Source organism: Meriones unguiculatus, chromosome 18 (genome assembly GCF_030254825.1).
Source record: "Meriones unguiculatus strain TT.TT164.6M chromosome 18, Bangor_MerUng_6.1, whole genome shotgun sequence".
In the NCBI taxonomy this organism is placed as follows: Eukaryota; Metazoa; Chordata; class Mammalia; order Rodentia; family Muridae; genus Meriones; species Meriones unguiculatus.
The window spans coordinates 34,627,464-34,650,824 of record NC_083365.1 but is presented as its reverse complement, the minus strand read 5'-3'; the positions used below and the strand labels follow the sequence as shown (position 1 = coordinate 34,650,824).

The 23,361-nt window shown below is 40.9% G+C and overlaps 1 long non-coding RNA gene across 1 annotated transcript; it reads left to right on the top strand.

The window, feature by feature from the left end:
* The first annotated feature begins 927 nt into the window (after window positions 1–927).
* Window positions 928–20,624, top strand: LOC132649083 (uncharacterized). Its single transcript, XR_009587508.1, has 3 exons — window positions 928–1,048; window positions 9,299–9,398; window positions 20,032–20,624. It is a non-coding gene; the product is annotated as an uncharacterized LOC132649083 (long non-coding RNA).
* The last annotated feature ends 2,737 nt before the right edge of the window (window positions 20,625–23,361 follow it).

The following is a 23,361-nucleotide window of genomic DNA, read 5'->3' as shown; positions in this document are numbered from 1 at the left end:
CGAATGTTTAATTCCCTGCCATTTTCTTCTGAGCATTCGCTCATGACACCCTGGGAAAATAAGTAGTCATAATAACAGACAATGATATCTGGGGGACATTTCCTCCTCCTGCCTACACACACACACACACACACACACACACACTTTTTAAAATCAAGTGTTAATTTTGGCAGAGGTTATTGACATTGTCCAGCTCTGACAGCCTCGGTTCCACATTAGGAGACATGCTAGGAGGTGAAGGGGACAGAGTAATGCCTTCAGCTTTCATTAGTCAGCCAGATTGCAGAGTCTATCAATTATCCCAGCATTGACAGTCGGGTGAATTAATTGGTGCATTTGACAAGGACAGCTATTACCCTATGTTGTTCTGACAGCTGGTTTTGATATTGGGAATTTGTCAACCTCCCTTCCGGTTCACTGGAGCAGTGGGAGAGACGGCTGAGTGGGTCAGTTGAGAACATGTCAGACCCTCTCCCCAGTCGGCTTCCTCCCAGGTAGAGTCAATGACATCCTAAACCCGAGCAGCCCAACGCACACCCGGCTCTCACGGCCCAGCGATACACACTGAGTGGGGTTAAATGCAATAAGGAAACAGTCTGTGTAATGGTGACACATTTGCTAACCCTCTCAGGGTGGAATGCGTGCCCTTTCGAGACTGGCTATCATTGTGGAGTTCCCTTTCCAGGGTTCGTTATGTGACACTGATGCCGTGTACACTACCACGAGAAAGGTGTCTTCAGTGGTCGTGTTTATGGCAGGATGTGATCAACTTTATTTTGAGACGCTGTTCAAGGGATAGCTATGGAGATAAGTGGATTTTAAGGTACCTTGCAGCTTTAAGATGCCTAAGAATGTAAAGCCTTTTATACCTCCTACTGCAATTTTTTTTAGTGAAAAAAAAAAAAAAGTAAAATCATGAGACAGAGGGGGTTAACGTATTGATGCAGTGTGTGACTTTGAAGAGGCCACAGACCTGCTCCAGGTTTCTGCAACCGGCCTGTACGGTGAGAATGCAGCCGCCTACAGCTTCCACACACAGTTTCTCAAGGTGAGGATGTCTTGGGGAAGAGAGGGTTTGTTTGGTTTAAGCGTCCACATCACTGAAGGAAGCGAGGGACTGAAACAGGGCGGGCCACTGGAGGCAGGAGCTACCACGGCGGCAGAGGCCGTGGAGGGGTGCAGCTTAGTGGCCTGCCCTCAGGGCTTGTTCAGCCTGCTTTATTTTTTATTTTATAGAAACTGGGACTACCAGCCCTGGGGGAGGGGGGGAGGTGTCCCTACAGACAAACTTGGCCCTCTCACATCGATCACTAAGAAAACGCGCTACAGGCTTGCCTGCAGACAGATCTTAACGGAGACACTGTCTCAACTGAGGCTCCCCCCCTCGACCCCCCATGACTCCAGTTTATGTCGAGTTGACAAAGGGAGGTAGTCATATTGGGATAGCAAAGTGAACTGTTTCAAAGACAGGCTCAGTTAGCACAAGTCATTATCTCTCCATTCCTCCTGGGGTTTTGCTGGGGGGAAAGCAGGAGCAGAGTGCTGATTTGGCTTTGAGGGCAGGTGTTAATCACGCGGTATGCTACGGTCACTGGCTGCAGCAAGTCGCAGACATTAATGCTGACCACGTGAGTTAACAACTCAGTAGGTCTGCAATTGTCTGGGCTTGGGCAAGAAGTGCTGAGCAGTAAATGTAATCCACAATCCATAAAATTACGCGTGGTGGAGAAAATGCAGCTCAAGGACATTTAAAACAGTTAGGCAAGAGTAAAACTGATGCTCGGTTACATTTTCCGGGTGGCGTGTTGGGCTTATCGTGTGGAAGTGACCCCTGGAAAGGTTAATATGGAAGCATTAGTGGAGGCTGAGCCTCGGGCCGTGATTAGGTCTTTGGGAAGTGTGTGGAGGTGTTTCTAGTCAGTGTCTGCTGTGGGAATGCTTCACTGAAGAGGATGTCGGGAAACTAACCTCTCAGTTCTGAGTCCTCAGTTCCTCTCCATAAAAAGTCGACTGTCCTTGCTTTCTGTCCTTATTATTCCTATTCCTTTCAAGCCCCTCCCTTCGTTTCTACTTCAGGAGTGGGGTTGAAGAGCTAAGGAGGAGATTTCGAGTCTGACCACACAGAGACAAGCAGAGACTACATCACAGCACTAGACATAGCTCTTTATACCACCTTCGCCTTGCTCACTAGGGCCACACACCGATGACTGGCCGTGTGCCCCTCCAGCTTTTACTGTAATGGTTCCACTAGCCTGGATCTCACTGTTCACCATGACTTCTTTTTATTTGAAAGGCTCAGAATATGTTTTTTTTTTTTAATTGACCTGAAAACTGTCATTCTGCAATTTCTCCTGTTATAGCTGTAGTCTTCTGGTTCCACGGGAAACAAACCTAACCACCTCTCCACAAAACTGCCTCCCCCAGTGAAATGAATTCAAGTTCTATAGAGACTAAGATCATAGAACTTGAGAGGGCCTTTAAAAGAAAATGATACTAAATCCAAAAATCAAACTTAACCTCGAAAGCAAAATCTGGCTAAGAAAATAAATTACAATAAAGCAAACATTTTTAAAATGCTGACAATCCAAACATCACAAAATCTACAACAGCATTCATTTTATGAAAAAATGGTCCAGAATGTGTCTTTTATTACTTTTTAATCTCCTACAACCTTTGGATCAAAACTTTTACTTGAAAATGATTTGTTATTATGTTTTTTTTCTAAGAAAAATAGAAAAATAATTCATTCATTTTAAAGATAATTTATTGATTTACTGACTTGTGTGTTGGCAGAGGGGTCCATGCATGCATCTGCCTCGGTAGGCATGTGGGGTTTAGAGGACAACTTTTGGGAGTTGGTGTTCTCCTCAACCTGAGGGTGCTCAAACTTCTTGACAGTGCTTTTTAATCCTCTGAGTTACCTTGCTTTACCTTCATCTTCGCTTTATATCCAAATTCACCTTTTACTTTTTAAATTTTTAAAGTTACTTACTGACTATACCAGTTCTGATAGGTAATATCAATAAATTATTATTAGGGTTTTTGTGAAATTTGGTGAAGCCTTTTAAAGTTTTTTTTTTTCTTTAATGAGCTCTAAACTTTGGATGAATTTTCTTTAGAAAAAACTGCCTATCCCTAAAACATTTCACATGTTGTTTGTCTACGTTACCCACAAACCACTGATGTCAACTATCACATGACACTTACTGTACACACAGCTCTCACCTTTTTCTTCAAGACATGATCCATGACAGATGAGGTGGCACATCCAGAGACAAAAAAATATTCCTGGAAGCCATTTTTACCCCAAGATAGCTAGACATCCTCAACTCTACAAAAATGGATGCAAACCTCACAAATATATCCTACTTCACTCAAACTAAAACTATTCCTAACTCAAGTTCTATTTAGCTGGTATTGACCAAACCTAGGACCACCTTAATTTCCCTGACACATGGGGGAAACAGAACTGGTGGGGAAAGAAACAGTGGTCTTAACCCATGTCCATCACAATGCTGGTCTTTTGCAAATCTCCAAATCAGTGCCCATGTCTACCTACTGTCAGCATTGTTCTTCATGGTGAAGATGAGATCATCTGTGTAAATGAGATTCTCAGAACCTTGAACTTCACCTGTGAATCCTCAGAGGAAAACACCTTGCCTCATTGTGCCAGGCTCTGGTTTCCCTGAAGATGTGATCTGGGTCCAGGGAGAAGTGACAAAACATCAACATTGAATGAGCTCAGGAGGCTACCCACTTGCCCTGTGGTGGCTGTGGTTTATGAGTGCTACAATAAGCATTTACTGGAAAACAGACTAATGGCTTCTTTTTACACTGTTCTCATCGAGCTCCTTTATTTGTCCTTTTGCTTAATATAATCTTCCATCTTTTATTGTCTTATTTCTATCAAGTTCAGTTCTTTGGAAACATAACTTTAAACCTTGCCTTTCCTACTTACCAGCTATATGAGTTTTGGGAACAAATGTACTCACAAGAGGCTACAGTTCCTGAATTTATAAAATCGGGTTCATAAAAATTCCCCTTAAAGTCATAATGAGGTGCTGATGAAATAATACAGTGGAGCTCAAACCTTTAGAAACAAGTGGTTATTATTTTGCTAATACTTAAACTTTTTATTGTTCAGAAATAAAATTTGCAAATAATATAACCTATAAGTACATATAATATAAAATCATCACAATGCCTCTGTATTATTTAAAGAAGATATAAAATAAAAAGCAGCATAATAGTTTTTAAATGCTTGGAGGCAACTACACAACATGCTGTAAGAAAGTAGTCTGGAGTTTGCACCTACATTTTTCTCCATGTACAAGACAGTATAAAATATAGACCAAAACAGCATTGTATTAGCAACCAAAGTAGCACAGAGAATATGAATAACACCACCATGATAATCTTAGAGCTGACAATAAACATTATATAGCCCAATACTCATTTTTATTTATTACAACAATAAATGTAAAGTATATTTCGTAAGTAAAAGAATTTCTGGTTCCAGGCTCAGATAAGTACAAATATTTACTTGTGGTACCAAGAAGATAGCTCTGGTGCTAAAATGCTTGCCTAGTATGCCCACAGTCCTGGGTTGGATCCTTAAAGCAGCACAGAACAGGTATGAGGGTGAATGCCTGGAATCCTAACATTCAGGAAGTGGAAGGCAAGAGGATCATAAGTTCAAGGTCTTCTCCAGTTGGATAATGAATTAAAAGCCAGCTTGGGCGCTATGAGACCCTGCCTCAGAAGGAATCATGAGCCTGTTCAGGGATGCAATGCAGATGCCAATCTTAGTGCTCTCAACTGGTTCTTGTATAAAAGTGGGGGAGGGGAGGTATTCCTGGGCTGAGAGATACAGCTGTCCCTCTGTGATTGGAGTCCAAAAGAGCTAGCAGAATTTGAAAGCTTTTCAGACTCTGTAAAGATGATTTCCACTAATGTGTTGTCAAAAGGCCTTAAAACAAAGAAGGTAAGAAGCCTGAGAACAAAGCACCCAAGATTTGGTGGCCCGTTACAACATGTATTCTGCAACACAAATTCTGATATGTTTTTTAGAAATACTAAGAAAAATGAGGAGGCTGCAGAATATGGTAAACCTTTGGCCAAGAGAATGAAGGAAGCCACAGAAAACTGCCAGGGAAAGACTGTCAAGAGATGTAGGCTGCCCTCACTGAGAGCTTCTACTTCTAAGTCCAAAAATAAGTCTGGAAGACTAACAAATAGGTGACCAGACCTTGGGAAAAAAAGTAAGAGAAAAATAGACATAGGAAAAGCTAGGAGGCTAGAGGGAAGAAAAGAGAAAGAAGAGAAAGATAACATTAAAGCCCTTGGCCCCTTAAAGCATAAGATCACAAGTAAGGGCTTAGGAATCTCATGGAAGAGAATCTTTTTTTTAATTTTATTTATTTTTATTATTAGTTACACTTTATTAATTCTGTATCCCAGCTGTATCCCACTCCCTTATTCCCTCCCAATCCCACCCTCCCTTCCTTGTCTCCTTCCTGCCCCTATCCAAGTCCACTGTTTGGGGAGGACCTCCTTCCCTTTCATCAGACCTTGTTTTATCAGGTATCTTCAGGACTGGCTGCAAAGTCCTTCTCTGTGGCCTAGCAGGACTGCTCCTCCCTTGGGGGGTGGGGAGGTCAAAGAGCCTGCCATTGAGTTCCTGTCAGAAATAGTCCCTGTTCCCCTTACTATGGGAAACCAATTGGTTACTGAGCTACCATGGGCTACATCTAGAGCAGAGGTTCTAGGTTATATCCATACATGGTCCTTGGTGGAGTGTCAGTCTCATAAAAGAACCCTGTGCCCAGATATATTTTGTCCTTGTGGAGCTCCTGTCCTCTCCAGGTCACACTAACTCCCCTTCTTTCATATGATTCCCTGCACTCTGCCCAAGGTTTTGTTATGAGTCTTAGTATCTGCTTTGATACACTACTAGCTAGAGTCTCTCAGAGGTCTTCTGCGGTAGGCTCCTGTCCTATGTCCAATGCCCATCCCATTTGTCTTTCTAACTGAGGATTGATCATGTTACCCCACATCTGCTTTCTTGTTTATCTTCTTTAGGTGGATAGATTTCATTATGTTTATCATATCTTGTAGGTCTATATAAGTGAGTATATACGATGTTTGTCTTTCTCCTACTGGGATACTTCACTCAGAATGATCTTTTCTAGATCCCACCATTTGCCTGCAAATTTCATGATTTCCTCATTTTTGATTGCTGAGTAGTATTCCATTGTGTAAAAATACCACAATTTCTGTAGCCATTCCTCCGTTGATGGACATCTGGGTTGTTTCCAGGTTCTGGCTATTACAAATAAAGCTGCTACAAACATGGTTGAGCAAATGTCCTTGTTGTGTACTTGAGCAAGTTTTGGGTATATACCTATCAGTGGTATAGCTGGATCTTGAAGAAGCACTATTCCTAATTGTCTGAGAAAGTGCCAGTTTGACTTCCAAAGTGGTTGTACCAGTTTACATTCCCACCAGCAATGGAGGAGGGTTCCCCTTTCTCCACAACCTCTCCAGCATGTGTTGTCACTTGAGTTTTTGATCTTAGCCATTTTGATGGGTGTAAGATGAAATCTCAGGGTTGTTTTGATTTGCATCTCCCTGATGGCTAAGGATGTTGAGCATTTCTTTAAGTATTTCTCTGCCATTCTATATTCCTCTACAGAGAATTCTTTGTTTAGCTCCGTACCCCGTTTTTAATTGGATTACTTTATTTATTGCTTTTTAACTTCTTTAGTTCTTTATATATGCTGGATATCAGCCCTCTGTCAGATATAGGGTTGGTGTAGATCTTTTCCCAGTCTGTAGGCTGTCGTTTTGTTCTGATGACACTGTCTTTTGCTTTACAGATTTTCAGTTTCATGAGGTCCCATTTATTGATTGTTACTCTTAGAGCCTGTGCTGTTGGTGTTCTGTTCAGGAAGTTCTCTCCTGTGCCAATGAGTTCTAGGCTGTTCCCCCTTTTTCTTCTAACCAATTTAGAGTATCTGGTTTTATGTTGATATCTTTGATCCACTTGGACTTTAGTTTTGTGCAGGGTGATAAATATGGATCTATTTTCATTTTTCTGCATGTAGACATCCAGTTGAACCAGCACCTTTTGTTGAAGATGCTGTCTGTTTTCCACTGAATGGTTTTGGCTTCTTTGTCAAAAATCAAGTATTCATAGGTGTGTGGGTTTATCTGGGTCTTCTATTCGGTTCCATTGATCCTCCTTTCTGTTTCTATGCCAATACCATGCAGTTTTTATTACTAGTGCTCTGTAGTACAACTTGAGATCAGGGATGGAGATACCTCCAGAGGATCTGTTGTTGTACAGGATTGTTTTGGAGATTCTGGGTTTTTTGTTTCTTCATATCAAGCTGAGAATCTTTTTTTCAAGGTCTGTAAAGAATTGAGTTGGTATTTTGATGGGAATTGCATTGAATCTGTAGATTGCTTTTGGCAAGATGGCCATTTTCACAATGTTAATCCTCTGAATCCATGAGCATGGAAGATCTTTCCATCTTCTGATATCTTCTTCAATTTCTTTTTCAGAGACTTGAAGTTTTTCTCAAAGAGCCCTTTCAGTTGCTTGGTTAGTGTCACCCCAAGGTACTTTATGTTATTAGTGGCTATTATGAAGGGTGCTGTTTCCCTGATTTCTTTCTTGGCCCTTTTGTCTTTGGTATAATGGAAGAGAATCTTAAGGAATGTGGAACCCCCATGCCTTCTCTGAGGAAACATGCCAACAAAGAAAACTGTCCAGACCTCACAGCTAAGGGGTTTCCATAGAAAGTTGAGGCAGAATCAATGAAATAATTTTGATCTTCCTGAGCACCTAGTCTATCTAGCCCCCCTCACCACACAAATCATCTGATTAGTTTCCCAAACTTAGTTTGCACACATAAGATTTCAAGAGTGTCAGAAGTTCTGTCAGGAAATTGGGCACAAATACTATTTTTTTTTTATTATACAATAACACCCCCTAAATGCTAGTAATGTTTTATCTTCATTTTATTTTTATACTTTAATTTTTTTATGTATGTGTATGTGTCTGTCTGTATCTTGGACCAGTGGCTGTAGGAACACAATGGAGGCAAGACAGGGTATCAGATATCCTGGATCTACAGTTATAGGCGATGAATCATGAGTGGTCCATCATGAACCAAATTTGCATCTTCTAAGAAAGCAGCAGACGCTCTTAACTGCTGAGCCATCTCCTAAGTCCCTAAGCGTATTGGTTTTTGGTTTTTGTTTGTTTGTTTTGTCAAGTTGATACAAGCTGGAGTCACCTATAAAGAGACAACCTCACTTGAGAAAATCCCCATATTAAATTGGCCTGGAGGCAAGTTTGCTGGGCATTTTCTTGATTAGTGTTTGATATGGAAGGGGCTAGCTCGGGTGATCATGAGTTGTATAAGAAAGCCGGCTGAGCAAGCCATGAAGAGCAAGCCAGCAGCATTCCTCCATTGCCTCTATTTCAGTTCCTGCTTCTCGGTTTCTCCTTAAATCCCAGCCTTGACTTGGCTAAATGATGGATGTGTAAGGCAAATAAGCTTTTTCCTTCCCAAGTCTCTTTTGGTCTTGATGTTTTATTACCGCTATAGAAAGCAAACTAGAACATCATTTTTTACAATAAACAACAAAAATAGCTTTACACATTTTTTTCAGAAAAGATGATCATTTGATTAGGAGTGCAAAATGCATTTTCAATTTATACATATGAAAAGTTTTATTAAAGTGTAACCTGTCACAGGAAAAAAGAGCATCTATTTCCATGTCATTGAAGGATAAATCAATGAGAAAAACCAATATCAGTGAGACATTAAATTAACTTATTGGTAGATAGGAGTTTCATCATGTCCAAATAATTTCAAAGCAGCTTCAAAAAGATTAAGGGAATAGTTTTGGTTGTGTTTAAGATGGCATTGAAAATAAAAGTAATATCAGGCTTCTTATAGGATTTTCTTTGTGTTATTGGAAAACCAGAAAGGGGTTGCCTTTAGCAAAAAGAACATTCTGGGCCACAGGGATTCCTATGAGTACCCATGTACCCCTGAGAAAAGCCAGTGCTGGTGAAAGATTCCATACTCAAAGAAACTATTTCCCTTGAGAATCTCTACAAGACTTTGAGCTTGGGCCTGAGGGAAGAAAAGAGCCTGAGAAAGAGAAGGTAATAGAGTAGGGCAATTCTGGAATGCACTTTTGATGCTCCCTTCAGCCAGCTCAGTGTAGCGATGGATGTTAACTCCTTCACCCTCCTCATTCTTCTCTGAATTCATTTTAGAACTGAGACCTGAAAATATGTTAAAAGACAAAGTTTTAATGGGCAAAGGGTTTTTGAAGAACACCCAGATGAACAGGCGAAAAGCTCCGAGTCTCTGCAGGTAAGGAAGTGGTCATGTGTTGGTGAGGTATTAATAAAGAAAAAGAAACTGGTCCATTTCATGGTTTCCACCGAGTTACCACTTAGCAGTCATTATGAATACAACAATAAATATCTTGTTAGTGCCAAGACTGAAAGAAACATGTCTGCTCCTCATAGGAGGGCCCGTCAGGCTTTATCCTCCTGCTTCATAGATGGGAGGAGCTCAGCTGCTGGAGGCTAAGTGCTTTGGCAAAGTGGCTCACAGGTAAAGGAAGTGGCTGAATCAAGGTGGGGATAGAATGCACCTAACGACAGAGCACTTCCTAGAGTCTCTCTCTTCTCTGTCTGTCTATCTGGCTAAAATTATCATTAAGTAAGTTAGTTCTTTTTGTTACTTTCTAAGTCTTTGAGTCTTTGGAGGATAGTGATAAGCACATGTTCAAAAATATAAATAAAATTCAGAAGCAAAAGAAAGTTTGAATATGTTGACCTATATATGTATATATTATATGTATATGTATATATGTATATATATAATGTTTAGGATAAGAAACAGCATTTAAAAAAACATTGAAAGGTAATTAAGGGAAGATATTTGCAGTGTATGCCATAGGCAGAGGGACAGTCTTCTTATTTAAAAAAAGAAGTCAACAAATTGGACTGGAATTTTAATAAAAGTTTTAAATACATGAACAGTGCGCGCGCACACTCACACACACACACACACACACACACAAATATCACCATATAAAATAGTTTTAACTTGTCAAACATTATCAGGTAAACGTAAAGTAAACCATTTCTTCAGCTACTTCTCTCATCCAGACACACCCTTTTGTACATGCTCTATGAAGGCATACACAAATATCTAGGCAGCGACGGCTTAGTCAAGTTGACCTGAAAAAACATCCATTACTCTACTCATCCCTCTTTCTACCAGTCTGTCCATCAGTCTATCTCTCTGTATGCTCTCTGTATGTCTGTCTGTCCATCCGCACAGCCAGCCAGGTAGCCAGCCAGGCAGAACGATGACTTCATGTTGATGGCCTATGATTACAGCCAAACTGCACTGTTCACATTTGCCATCCCCCTTTTCTCACCAGCAACATTTTGCTTCCACAGCTGGAGACCTGGATTTCATTAGCAGCCATATCTTTACTCATATATTCAATTTCAGAACACACACAGAGTTTCAGATTTGCCGGTCCACACCTTGTGAAAAACACATTTAATTTGCTGACTTAAATATAGTATCTGTGTAGAATTGCTTCACTATAACCTAGTAACATACAGTAAAATTATTGTCTCCCCAATTGCATGGGCTTCTCCTCTCATTTTGATGTATTTATATCATGTATTTGTCCTAGAGTAAGGTTCACTCTTATTGCTTATATTCAATTAAGAATCTCTTCACACACTGGTCAATGCTAACTTCTAAAGTGAAGTTTGGAAGGATGCTAAATACTGTAAAAACTGGGGCCATATACTTTTTTTGTTTTGTTTTTGAGATAGGGTTTCTCTGTGTATGGCCATGGCTGTCCTGAACCTCACTCTGTAGATCAGGCTGGCCTCGAACTCACAGATATCCACCTGCCTCTACCTCCCAAAGAGCTGGGATTAAAGCCCTTGTCCCATCACTGCTCCGCATGTACCACTGCTCGGCATGGGGCCATACACTTAAACTGGTCAACTCAGTAAAGCTTCACTGCCCCTCATCCTGACACCTTATTCCCATTCCTCATTCTCCACAACTCCCTTCCTCCCCATGCAGTAACTATTGCCAGGAGTTCTACTTTATCTTTCCTTATTTCTTTTGTATAGATGAGGGGACACTGGTATATTTCCTCTTATCTTCTTTTTGCATATATGACATCACACTATTGGCCACATTGAGCTCTAGTTTTTCATAGAACAGCATATACCAGACATTTCTGCTGCTCTTTTAACAGTGACCTAGTACACTACTAAGTGACTGTGCCATGGCTTATTCAACGAGAGCCCTATGTATGAACATTTAAGTTCTTTCTAATATTTAGTAATTGCTTCAAGTGCTGAAATACTGAAATAATCTTTTGCATGTGATTATATATAAATATATATATATATGAATATCCAAATATATATATATTTGGATATTTGCCTCCTGTGCAGATTTTTCAGAAGAAAAGTGGAATTCCATGGTCAACAAAAAAGTATGCATGCACACTGGCATGCAAACACACACACACACACACACACACCTCTCTGTGTATGTAGATATATATTTCCATATGTATCAAACCATATATACAAAACTATATATGTGTGTATATATATAACCATGTCCAAATTACATTTGGTTAACCATCTCCAAATTACATTTCCAAGTGGTGTACCAGGTAAGGTCTTAAAGTCTCATTAGCATCATGGGAAAATGGTTGTCTCTCCACAGCCTTGCCCATAAAACATATTATTGGGCACCAGGTTTTGTGTGTTCCTTGCTATTAAAGGATTGTGGTTCAAGGCTTTCTCAGTGCACAGAGCTAGGAAATCTATAAAAGCTCCTCTCTCTCTCTCTCTCTCTCTCTCTCTCTCTCTCTCTCTCCCCACACAAACACACACACACACACACTGATAAATACATATGCATCTATCTATTCATCTCTACTCTACCGTCTAGTGTTCTGCCGTATGCATGAAAAACTAATCATGTCATTTCAGTCTGAGCTTCTGTATCCCAAACTTATTTGATGATTCAAACCTGTCATCAAGTGTGTGTGTGTTTAAAGAATATTATGAGACTAGCTTCTACAGGATGCATTTTGAGGATTTCATCTTTTCTTAGAGCATTTTCAATATTTAAAATCATGTGACTGTCTGGCTTCACCGTTGCAAATATTTTATTTCCTAATAGTCACATTTTAGAAGTATAATTGCTGTTCAAAGACCCCTGAGTTTTTAGAGTTCCTGGATACTCAATAGTCAATATGTGGCCATGAAGGAATTACTCATTAACATTGTCACTAGTGAGGCATGAAAGGAAAGATCAATGGCCCCTGAGATTGCCCGCTGTGAGAGGACTGCCCATTGTATATTTTGTCAGAGGTGGTAGAGAACAGGCTATGTTCATCTTCCTGAACATGTTTATTAAGGAAAAATTTCGATATGAGATATGAGGCTAGACCAGAATCTTTTTTTCTTAGATTTTTTTCTTTTTGGTTTTTTTTTTTTTTTTTTTTTTTTTTTTTTTTTTTTTTTTTTTAAGACAGGCTGTCCTGGACTCGATTTGTAGATCAGGCTGGTCTTGAACTCAGAGTGATCTACCTGCTTCTGCCTCCCTGAGCATGGGATTTCAGGTGTGTAGTACTTACTGTGCCTAGCCTTTTCTTAGAATTTTCTATGAGAGAGTTCAATACTGGTCCAGTGATGACAGAGTTAAGTGACAGTTGTATAGTAGTGGCTAGAATTCACTGTCTTGCTAAAAGTATTGCATTCAAGCACCTTAAATTTTTCCCTAAAGTTTAAACACTAGATCTGTTTAGATCAAAGAATTCCCATAATCGGTCAGTTATTGTCTGCTATTCTTTAAGTTTAGGGACCAGAAGGCTGTAAAAACTGGATCAACCTGAGGTGGCAAGGTCCTCTTTCTTCACAGAGACATCCATGTTTCCAACTGCCGGCATCATCAGAAATGGTAAAATAGGAGCAATAACAGTCTCCCAGACCTCCATGCTTGACTCCAAGGTTATCTCTGGATTTCCATGGGGAATAAAGGAACTCTTAGTTGACCTGTAGCTATGTCAATGTCTGAGGAAACTCAGAGACCTCAGCTAGTGTTTCATCAAAAAACTCCTAAAAGTTGGAAACAATGTAATGATATTAAGTCTCTGGGCCATAATTCTATACGAAACCTGACACCAGACTGGTTTTCAAATCAAAGTGACATTTGTTGGCTTTTGGAAGAGAATGGGGAGGAGGCATAGTGTAAGCATATCACTCAACAGAGGCAGTCTTTTCCTCTGGTGTCTCTACTATGCTAACTTATTAACTAGCGGTGGATTCTTTGGCAAACTACCTCTACCTCTCTGGGTCTCCTGCAAATCCCAAGTCTTGAATTATTTTATGTGTATGCCTAGATTTTGACAAAAAGTCAAAATTATTGCAGGGAAACAAAACATTTAATTTGTAATCTTCACCATTGCTCAAAGCATATCAGTATGTTGGACAGCTGCATGGATAATTTAGGTTTCTCTCTGAGAGAGTGCGCTAGATGCCAGGTTGCTTACTTCTGACCCTCCAACCTGCCAAGTTCCAGTTGGCCTCAGGGCATCTGCACTCACTGCCGTTTGCCAGAAGATGCCTTCTTTTGGCATGCAGCCATTTCTTCCCTTTGTCAAATATTGTTTGTCTTATACATATCTATGAAGTAATTGTGTGACGTCACTGTGCAATGTGAATGATCAAACCAAGGTAGTTAACATTTTCATTTTAGATTTAACAATTTTTAAGTAACATAATTGTATATGTTTATATGACATTTTAATAAATAGATAGATAGATAGATAGAATAGATATATACAGATATTTTATTCAGCTGAAATTTCTCAAAAGGGGCTGCCATTCAGACTCAAGCCCAACCTTGTTCTATCATAATTCTGTCACAAAACTATGCCTAGAACATCACCTTGTACTGTAAATAGCTTGAGGCAGGAAGTGCCAGTGGGTTGGAAAGCAGAAATGGGGCCATGTCATTGTAACTGCCAAATGGGGAAAAACAGTAAAAAGAAAATGGGAAGAAGAAGAAGGAGGAGGAGGAGGAGGAAGAGGAGGAGGAGGAGAAGGAGAAGAAGAAGGAGAAGAAGGAGAAGAAAAAGAGGAAGAGGTTATAAGTCAAGGAAGTAGGCAGAGTCCAGGCCACAGATAGTCTGGGAGTAAGGCTGTAAGTGGAATCCTTTGAAGCTGTCCAGATATACATACATCTGAAGAGTAAAACACTTGAAGACATCCACAGGCCACCTATTATTAGTAATCATTCATTAGATATGTCCATTAGTGGCTAACCACATCCCAATGTGATACAACTTTATAGTGTTGCAGGCACTATTTTGTTTAATCTAGTCTATTTGGGTTCCTATACCTCTTCCTCCCTTCCAACCTTTATTACACCCTAATCCCTCCCAACTCCCCAACACTAGAAAGTAGAGAAAGCTTAGAGGGGGAAAGTGTGTAGACTTGTATAGACTGCTTCCTGATGATTTGGAGCATAGAGTTCCTTGGGGCAAGGCCAATCTCTGTCACCAGGATATTTCCAACTCCTCATCAAATTGCAATAGCAACCAGGAGCCATGGAAGAGAACAGCAAACACCTTCTTCTTCCAAATGCCCCCTGTTTATCCCCTTTCCACAATCCCCAGAATTAAACTATCTGCAGCTGGCAAAGATCCTGCCCCTGCAGGATGTCTCCTCCCTGTAGGAGACAACCATAGTTAAAGGCTGTAGCCAAACTGAAGCAGCCCCAGGTGTGTTTTATTCTACACCTTGAATTAAAACAAAAAACAAATTTATACAACTTAACTGCTTTTTTAAAGAAACCAAGACTCTCAGTTCAATGGTGTTATAAAAAAGAACTTTAAAAAGAAGGGACCTTCCTGTGGGCTCCATGATGGGGCTTCAGAGAATCTGTGAATCCTTGAAGTGAAAAGGAAAATCTTTCTAATAGAGGCTGGTATGTATGTGTGCTCCTGAGGCAGGGGCCCAACTACTTCAACATGTTCTCCAGGGGGTCCTAGAACTTACAGATTTAAGAATCATTGATCCTTGCTTTTATCTTTCCCAGAACAACCTGCTTTTCCCAGCATCACATCCTGGGCTATGTAATACTCTGGCCATTTAAATTTCAACTTAACTTTGTGAATTATATTCTCTTTGTTAAGCAGACAAGAGTGAAAAACAGCCCATTTGGACAAAAAAAAAAGATTAATTAACAAATGGCAACCTAGGATAAATCACATGTCCATGTGTTAAGCCACACGACCCTCAGGTGGCAAGAACCATGCTCCTCTAATTGCAACAGCTGAAATATCCATATAAGATGATGTTTAAATATTTGACTGTTGCCTTCAAAGGGCTGCCTTGATTTTTTTTTAAGCTGAACATAATTTAAAAACCCTTAGCTTATTTTTAATTTATAGTCACTGGAAAAAATAAGCCCTGGCCCAATCATTTATATGCCCAGGCAAAAGCAATACATCTATATAAAAGCACAGTGATATATTTCTGTCGCTGTTTTAATGTGCTGTTCCTCGCCCCGTATGTTCTGATTCATTGGAGAGTGGCGATCATGTCGACAGGCACTGTTCTTCAGTTCCCATCAGCGACAACTAAAGGCCAATTCAAGGTTGTGGTGGGGTCATGAATCTAACACAGTCACTGATAGAACAATTTCCCTTCCACACAGCATTGTCAGTAGGACACACCAGGAATAGACAGGGAGGGGTGGCTGTATCTCTATCTCCTTGCTTTTCCTTTTGTTTCACAGCCAATGTCTGTGGTGTGTACCAATGTAGTGCCATTAGGGAATAGAGAACCAGTCCGTGGAAAATTGATAAGGGGAAGCATTTCTAACACCTCCAGAATTGGAGGGGGGGTCCCTCTGTGCAAACAAGTCATCTAACAATGTATTACAGGGGCAGAAACAGAAGAAGCGGCAGAAATAAAGACCTGCTGGTTGGACACAGGAGAGGTCTCAGAGCTTTACAGAGAAAATGTTTACATTTCAGAGACTCTGAGGGTTAATTAAATCAGCAGTTTGCTGTTCTTCCATTTCTCAGGCACTATTTGCCTGAGTGAAGATGAGGTGGTTACTTTCTGCGCTAGGCTGCACTGAAGGTTGACCAGAAAGCCAAGTCTTTCTCACTTGCCCAATCAGCCCAGAGGGAGTGACGAGTTTAATTTAAAAACAAAGTCAGAAGATAGGACATGTCAGACAATGCTGAGAGAGAGAGAGAGGGGGGGGGGCATCACAACTTTTGTGAGCAAACCTTAAGTTTGCCTGAAATAGGGAAATCTAGAAAGTGGGGTGAAGTATGGTTTGGTTGTAGTCAGGCTTCCTTTATTTAGCCTGTTCTCATGACAAGAATCCATAGTTCCTGGTATCCCTTAGGCACTGACATGCTGATTTAAAACTTGGGCTTAGGATTCAGAGAAGGCACCAAGCGGGAGAAAGTCCCTCAAGGACATTATGGAAGTGGAAGTGTGGTGTAAACCAAGGACTGTGTGAGTCCATAGCCCACTGTTTCAGTCACTAGATAAAAAAGACCCAGCAAAAGATTGTTACAGCGAGGTTAATCATCGCATGCTCTCTGACCCTGGTACCAAGTTTTCAGTAGGAGAATGCTTTGTTCTAACAGAACCAAAGGCTTGTAAAGCATTATAAAAAATATTTAAGCTGGGGATGTAAAATGTCCTTCATAATTACTGTAAACTTGCAAAGATGGGGCTAGCTCCAGCTACCATGGTGTAGCTAACAGTTTTGTGTTTCCTGTAAAAAAAAAAAAAAAAGACAGTGGCTTTCCAGGGATCATGATAAACAAATTAAACCTAGTTAATGCATCACCACAAATACTCCACTATGTGTCTAAGATTCACTTTAAAGACTCTTACTCCTTTGAATTTTCTCTTTCTCCCTCCCTCTCCCTTTCCCTCGTTTCTTTCTTCTCTTTCTTTCTTCCTTCTTTCCTTGCTTCTACAGTGCTGGGGATAAAAACCAGGGCCTTGCTTACATTTGCCTTCTTTCTTCTCATAAGAGAAAAAAAGTAAAACAAGCATGTCACCGTTACAGGGAAGTTTGGAGCTTCTGAAAAATTAAAAAAAGAAATGTATTATGATTAGTTCTCTCATATTGCCCATAGTTCAGTGATTCTGCTTCATGCCTCCTTAGTGTGTAACTTTTGTTACTTAGATCCATTCCACCTCCTGTTGCCCCTTTTCTTCTCAAATTGCACATTTTGTATTTTTCCTTGCTTAGCTTGTTCCTTTTCATTATAGAGCTGCATAAGACTCACCATTAATAACCACAAGACAGCATCAACACTAGGCTGTTTTTAGATTTTCTCTGCCAAACCAATTAATCCAAAATTCTGCAATTTAGCCTCCAGCAGATTTTTTTTTTCATACAAGGGCAAAAAACAGCCACATTCCTAGCCAAAACATCACAAGAACAGTCTCTGGGCCACATACAAATATTGTTCTCCTCTGAAAGCTCTTGACCTAAGCCCCACAGTTTAAATCACTCTCAGCACCACTGTCTTCCATGCTCCTACTAGTATGACCCATTAAGGCCACTTAAAGAATTCAACTGTTTTTCTAATCCAAAGCCCACATTCCTCTAAGCAAAACAATGGTCAGGCCTATCACAAAAATGACCCATTCCTGGTACCAACTTCTGTCTTAGTTAGGGTTTTGTTGTGTAAAGAGACACCATTGTGGGTGCTTGGACTGGCATGGAGCTAGGGCAATGTTGAGACATGTGCAAACCCTGAAAATCTCAATCTTGAGACCAGCAGGAGTAAGGATAGCTCCCTCTCTGCTTTGTGCTTGCATGCCCTGGCACACGTAGTCTGCTACCTCTGCAATTCTCGAGGTAGTAACGTAGCCTATCACCTGGAATTTCTCTTCATTAAAACAAAAGATTCTCAGCATCTCAGCCCCAGCCAATGATATGCACCTTCCCTGAAAACTCCTTCCCACTGCCCAAGGTTCATATAGCCTTTGTTCATCCCAAATAAACACACACAAGCTATTTCACTGACTATCATCTAAGAACTGCTATTTCACTGGGAGAACTAGAATCCTCAGAAAAAGGCCTTCTCCCTGTCATACTCCCAGCCAGACCAGGAATAACACAGATAACCTACCTGTTCCAGCTCTATTTTCATCCTTCCCATCCCAATGTGCAGTGGTTCCTGGATGCCCCTAAGGAGGAAGAGGAGCATGGAACCACACACCATGACCATGGCAACTCTTATAAAAAAAAATTTAATTGGGTCTGGCTTACAGTTCAGAGATTTTTTCCATTATGTGTATGACTGGAAGCATGGTGGCATGAAAGCAGACATGGTGCTAGAGAAGAAGCTGACCATCACATGGGCTTACGGGAACCATTTTTTTATTCAAACCACCATGGTGGCAATGTTTCTAGCAACCTCAAGGGGCCGTGGCTTTTGGATATAAATGAGGAAGGCACAGAACTGATAAACCATTGTCATCATCCATTTATATGGTTAATTATTTATGGAATCCTAACTGCATATTCCTAGGCAGTATGGAAGTGTCACTGGGTAGAAGACCATCTTAGTGGAATTTACATTTGAATGGGGAGACACAGTGAGTTATAGCTGCATTGTAAATTATATATGCTAGCAAAGGGAAGTTTGGGGGGTGGTAGAGGCCAAACTTTAGTAAGTTATCTCAGGAAATCTATGACGAAAGTGACTCCAGGATGTAGTATTTCCATGCAGGTACTACAGAAATAGCAATTCAGAGAGCAGATGCAAGGGTCTTGAAAAAGGAGTGCACCTGGAATATTTGAGGAAGGAGCAGTAGGCCACTGTGTCTAGAAGAGGCTGGAGAAGGATAAAGCAGTAGATAAGGGTTTGGCTGCTTCCCCAGTGAGAAGAGTCCTTGTAGACGGTATACCTTTGCTTTGAATGAGAAGGGAAGGCATCAGACATAATCATTATGCTAATTTTAAAGTGATTTTTGGTGATGGAACACAGAAGGGTAGGTGTGTTGGTTTGAATCAAAATACCTCAGCCCTCTTCCTATAGGTTCCTGTGTTTGAATGCTTGGTCCCCAGTTGTTAGAACTGTTTGGAGGAGAATTGGGTGTAGCCTGGTTGGAGGAGGTGTGTCACTGACAGCCATCTTAAAAGCCCATGCTATTCCCAGTTAGCCCTTTCTCTGCCTCATGTTTGTGGATCAAGACATAAGCTCTCAGCTACTGCTCCATTGCTGTGCCTGCCTATCTGCCTGCTGCATGCTCCCTGCCATGATGGTCATTGACTCTAACCCTCTGGAAACATGAGCACCAAATGAAATGTTTTCATTTATGAGTTGCCTTGGTCATAGTGTCTTATCACAACAATAGAAAAGTAACTAGCAGTGTCTATCTCAGAGTTTCTGGTCACTGCCTAGGGCTGTTTCACCTAACTCCAAATCATTCTCATTTGAGAATCGATTTCCCAATGAGAAATCTGATATAGCTTGAGGGTAAAGGTTCAGGTTTAATAGACGGGGAAGAAAGACAGAGACAGAGAAAGACAGAGACACAGAGATCTATACACACACGGAGAAAGAAAGAGAATTTATTCCCTTCTTTGCATGCATGCCATTCATTATCACCTCTGCACCACTTTTTGTTCTACTCATGGCATTTGTTTGTTTCTTTTTGAGACTGTATTTTAATTATATTTTCCCTTCTCTTTCCTCCCTCCAAAACCTCTCCACTCACCTTCAATTTTTTTCTTATCAGTTGTTTTTGCATGCACATATGTATTCGTATTTATATTCCTAAATACAACCCATTGTCTTGGTCAATGTTCTATTGCTTTGAAGAGACACCAGGACCTCAGTAACTCTTATAAAGGAAAACATCTAACTGGAGCTTTCTTACAGTTTCAGAGGTTTGATGCATCATAAGCATGGCAGAAAGGATGGTGGCACACAGGCAGACATGGTGCTGGAGAAGGAGCTCCGAGTTCTACATCTGGATCCACAAGAATAGAGAGACGTTCGTGGCTTGAGCATTTGCAACCTCAAAGCCCACCCCCATTGACAGGCTTCCTCCACATATCCTAAACCCTATCAAGTAGCACCACCCCATAATGATCATATTCAAATATATGAGCCTGTGGGGGGTCATTTCTATTCAAACTGCTGCACTCTTTACAGACATTGAAATCAAGCCCCTCTCCTTTTTCTGGACCAGCAGTGAACTTGTAAAGAACCCATGCAAGGTGTGACCTTTATCTTTCCTCCTTTGAATGACTGGAAAAATGAACTACTAGAGGGAGAGAAACTAAGATAATTACTAAGAAGAAAAGAAGTACCAGCAGGTTTGAATGCTTCCTCTTATCTCGTATTCCAATAACTAGAGAGAGATTAGAGAATTCACCAACCCAAGTTGCTTTCTCTTACGGGAAATCACAATGTTGCCTGTCTTTGATGAGGCTCTATCAATGACAGCTGTTTCTAAACAGTCTTTGATAGTAGTTGATGACTCAGCTTTCAGGTGTACCTGGTAAGCTTGTCAGCAAGTATAAACACATGTTTGAGTGTTTTCCTCCCTAAGCTCAGATTCAATTTTATATCAAAATCTCACTGTGCACTTGAATTCAAAGATGAGGGTGCAATGCATTCTGTTCCACTGGCTCCTATTTGGCAACTCAACTCTCTTGAAAAGCTTGGTTTCTCTGTAGCTCCTTCAGTGGAAAATTTCCCAGAGCAATCTCGAAAGGTGAGAGGGAGTGGCTGCAGTGGTGTTTAAGATTTGCAGCTTTTGAAATGATTTTTTTTTTAATTTCAAGGTTTCAAAACACCTCTTTATGTTTTGAAAATATGATTCATCCATTTCTGCCTCCTGCTATTCATTTCAGAGTTACACAGCAGGATTTGTTAAAAGACCACAGGCAACCATCAACCCCCTCAAAGGCAGTTTCTCTATGTAAACATCCCACAGGCAGATTGTTTGAGGCCGTGTTTATTTATTTCCTGGAATTCTTCATTGTGCTTCTCACTTCTTGAATGTGGGAGCCCTTTATTTTGTGAGCTCCATTTCTAACCAGGAATTTAGTGGCAGCTTTTGGCAGCTTGGTAAACTGGGGCTAACAGATTCCCTTCCCCTGTTCTGAAGACACAGTCGATGATCTAGATGGCTCTGGGAAGCATCCACAACAGAGCAGGAACCACGTGTTGGCTTCACGGTGCCAGACGTACTTTGTAATCGTGTCCAGTTACAACTAGGAACACAGACATGGAACGTGGCATGGAAAGATCCAGAAAGGGCCATAAGTAGAAATGGGTTTAGCATTGTTTGCTTAAATGTATACCTTCTTGGAAGGAAAAATATTAGACCTGAAATGATTGAAAAAAAAAAAAAACATTAGAAAAATCTATACCAATTTACTAAATTTGAACAGGAATACAATTAGATTCTCCCACTCCTCAGACACCGTGGCCCAGCCTACCAAGTATGCTCTCAGGGCAGTATGATGAGCAAGACGATGGGCCACAGACAGTCCAGAGGAGTACAAAAGACCACCATCTAATTCTGAACAGTAAACAAGGTAAAATTACATTAGTGTTCTTTTTTTTTCTTTCCGTGAAAGATGGGACATTCTTATAAATACAATGATTTGAAGAAAGTAACTTACTTTAGCAGGAATACCATTTTCCAAAGTAACATGTATCCACATGAGCCTTTTACGCTTCGATCAGCCGAGCAGTGTATGAGGGAAACTGCCTGAAGAGTGCTTTCCCGTTTGTGGAAGGCAATAGCTCGGCTTAGATGACAAGGCACTGCCTCCGTGGTAAGGAGGGGCATGGTATTTTCATGCTGGGAACTGGACGCTTGAAGATCTCACCGCTTGGGTGTATTGTGAGTTTTGGAGAGTCTGGAATATCCCAGCTGCCTCCACATCCTCTATCAAGAAGAGTAATCAGCTTCAAAAAGTGCAAAGAGTGTTTCTGGAAGGTAGGCCCTTTCAGGCCACAGCAGTTTTATCCCTGGCACTCTCTGTCTATGAAGCCTGATACCTGGCTGGCACAGCCTGAGTTCAGAAGTATGTCTGTGTTAGGTTGGGCGCTTGTTTTCTGAGTAAAGCAGAGACAAATCAGGATTAACCTCAATTGGAGGGACTTTAGCCACAGAGTAAAACTTAACCTTCTGGACGTGAGGACCGAGAGCTCAGCTTGAACACTAATGAAGGATTCCAGGCAAAGAAGTCAGGGCGAGCTGCCAGTTCACAGACTCAGCTTGGCAGACAGCTAGGGCAGCCCTGACAGGGAGCTCTCTGCACGTTTTAGCGGAAGGTAGAATAGATCTAAATGTAGCCAACCTATTGATTTATTCTCTTTGTACTGGACATGGCTTTTTATTAAAGAAAGCAGATATTCAATAGTGTTAACTAGTAATGGGAATGGACTTTTCACTAATTGCACAGACCTTGGCATTAATACACTTTAATGGAACCTGGGCTCTGTGGCCCTCAGATCAATCCTCAAGTTTTTCTCCAACTCTTCCTGGTCAAAGGACACAAGTAGCATTGTAAATGACAAGACCTTTTGAAACTTTTTTTTTCTTCAAATTTTAATTCATGGAAGAGGTAGGCACAGGAATTTTCTTTTACTCTAGAAGAGTGGAGAGAGAAATAGTTTTATAATGCATGAAATATATAGAAACTTCATAGTCTGGAAGAACTTGGGGTTTGGTGTTGGCTGTTTAGAATTCATTTATGAATGCTGACTAGAGTTCAGCTTTCCATGTACCTGTCTGGGTCCTGCCCTTGCTGGATTCTCTGAGGCAGAAGACTCATCATTTATTTATTGTTCATTTGTTAGCTTTATAAAAAAGGAAATCGGATCCCTGACAGCTGCTAGGCCCGTGGGTGGACCTGGAACAGGGGCTGTGAGACTCTATGCTGCTGCAGCAAAACTCTACATGTAACAATCTGACTTTAGCTGAAGGACCAGAGCGGGACACCCAGTCCTCTCCCACCCCGCCCCCACCTACTGCCAGGAGGGAGCACATTCCTGTACTTCCCAGGAGGGCAAATGTCTAGTCTCCATTTGTCCAGGGTTGGGTGTCAGATTTTCCCACTGAGCTTTGAAGATGAAGAGGATCCTTTGTGGCAAAGTGGCTTCATACCTAAACCGTGGGCCTTGTGGGTCTGTGTGAGGGCTTGTGTGGCTCATGCGTCTGTGTCTGTGACTTTCCATTCAGTCTCT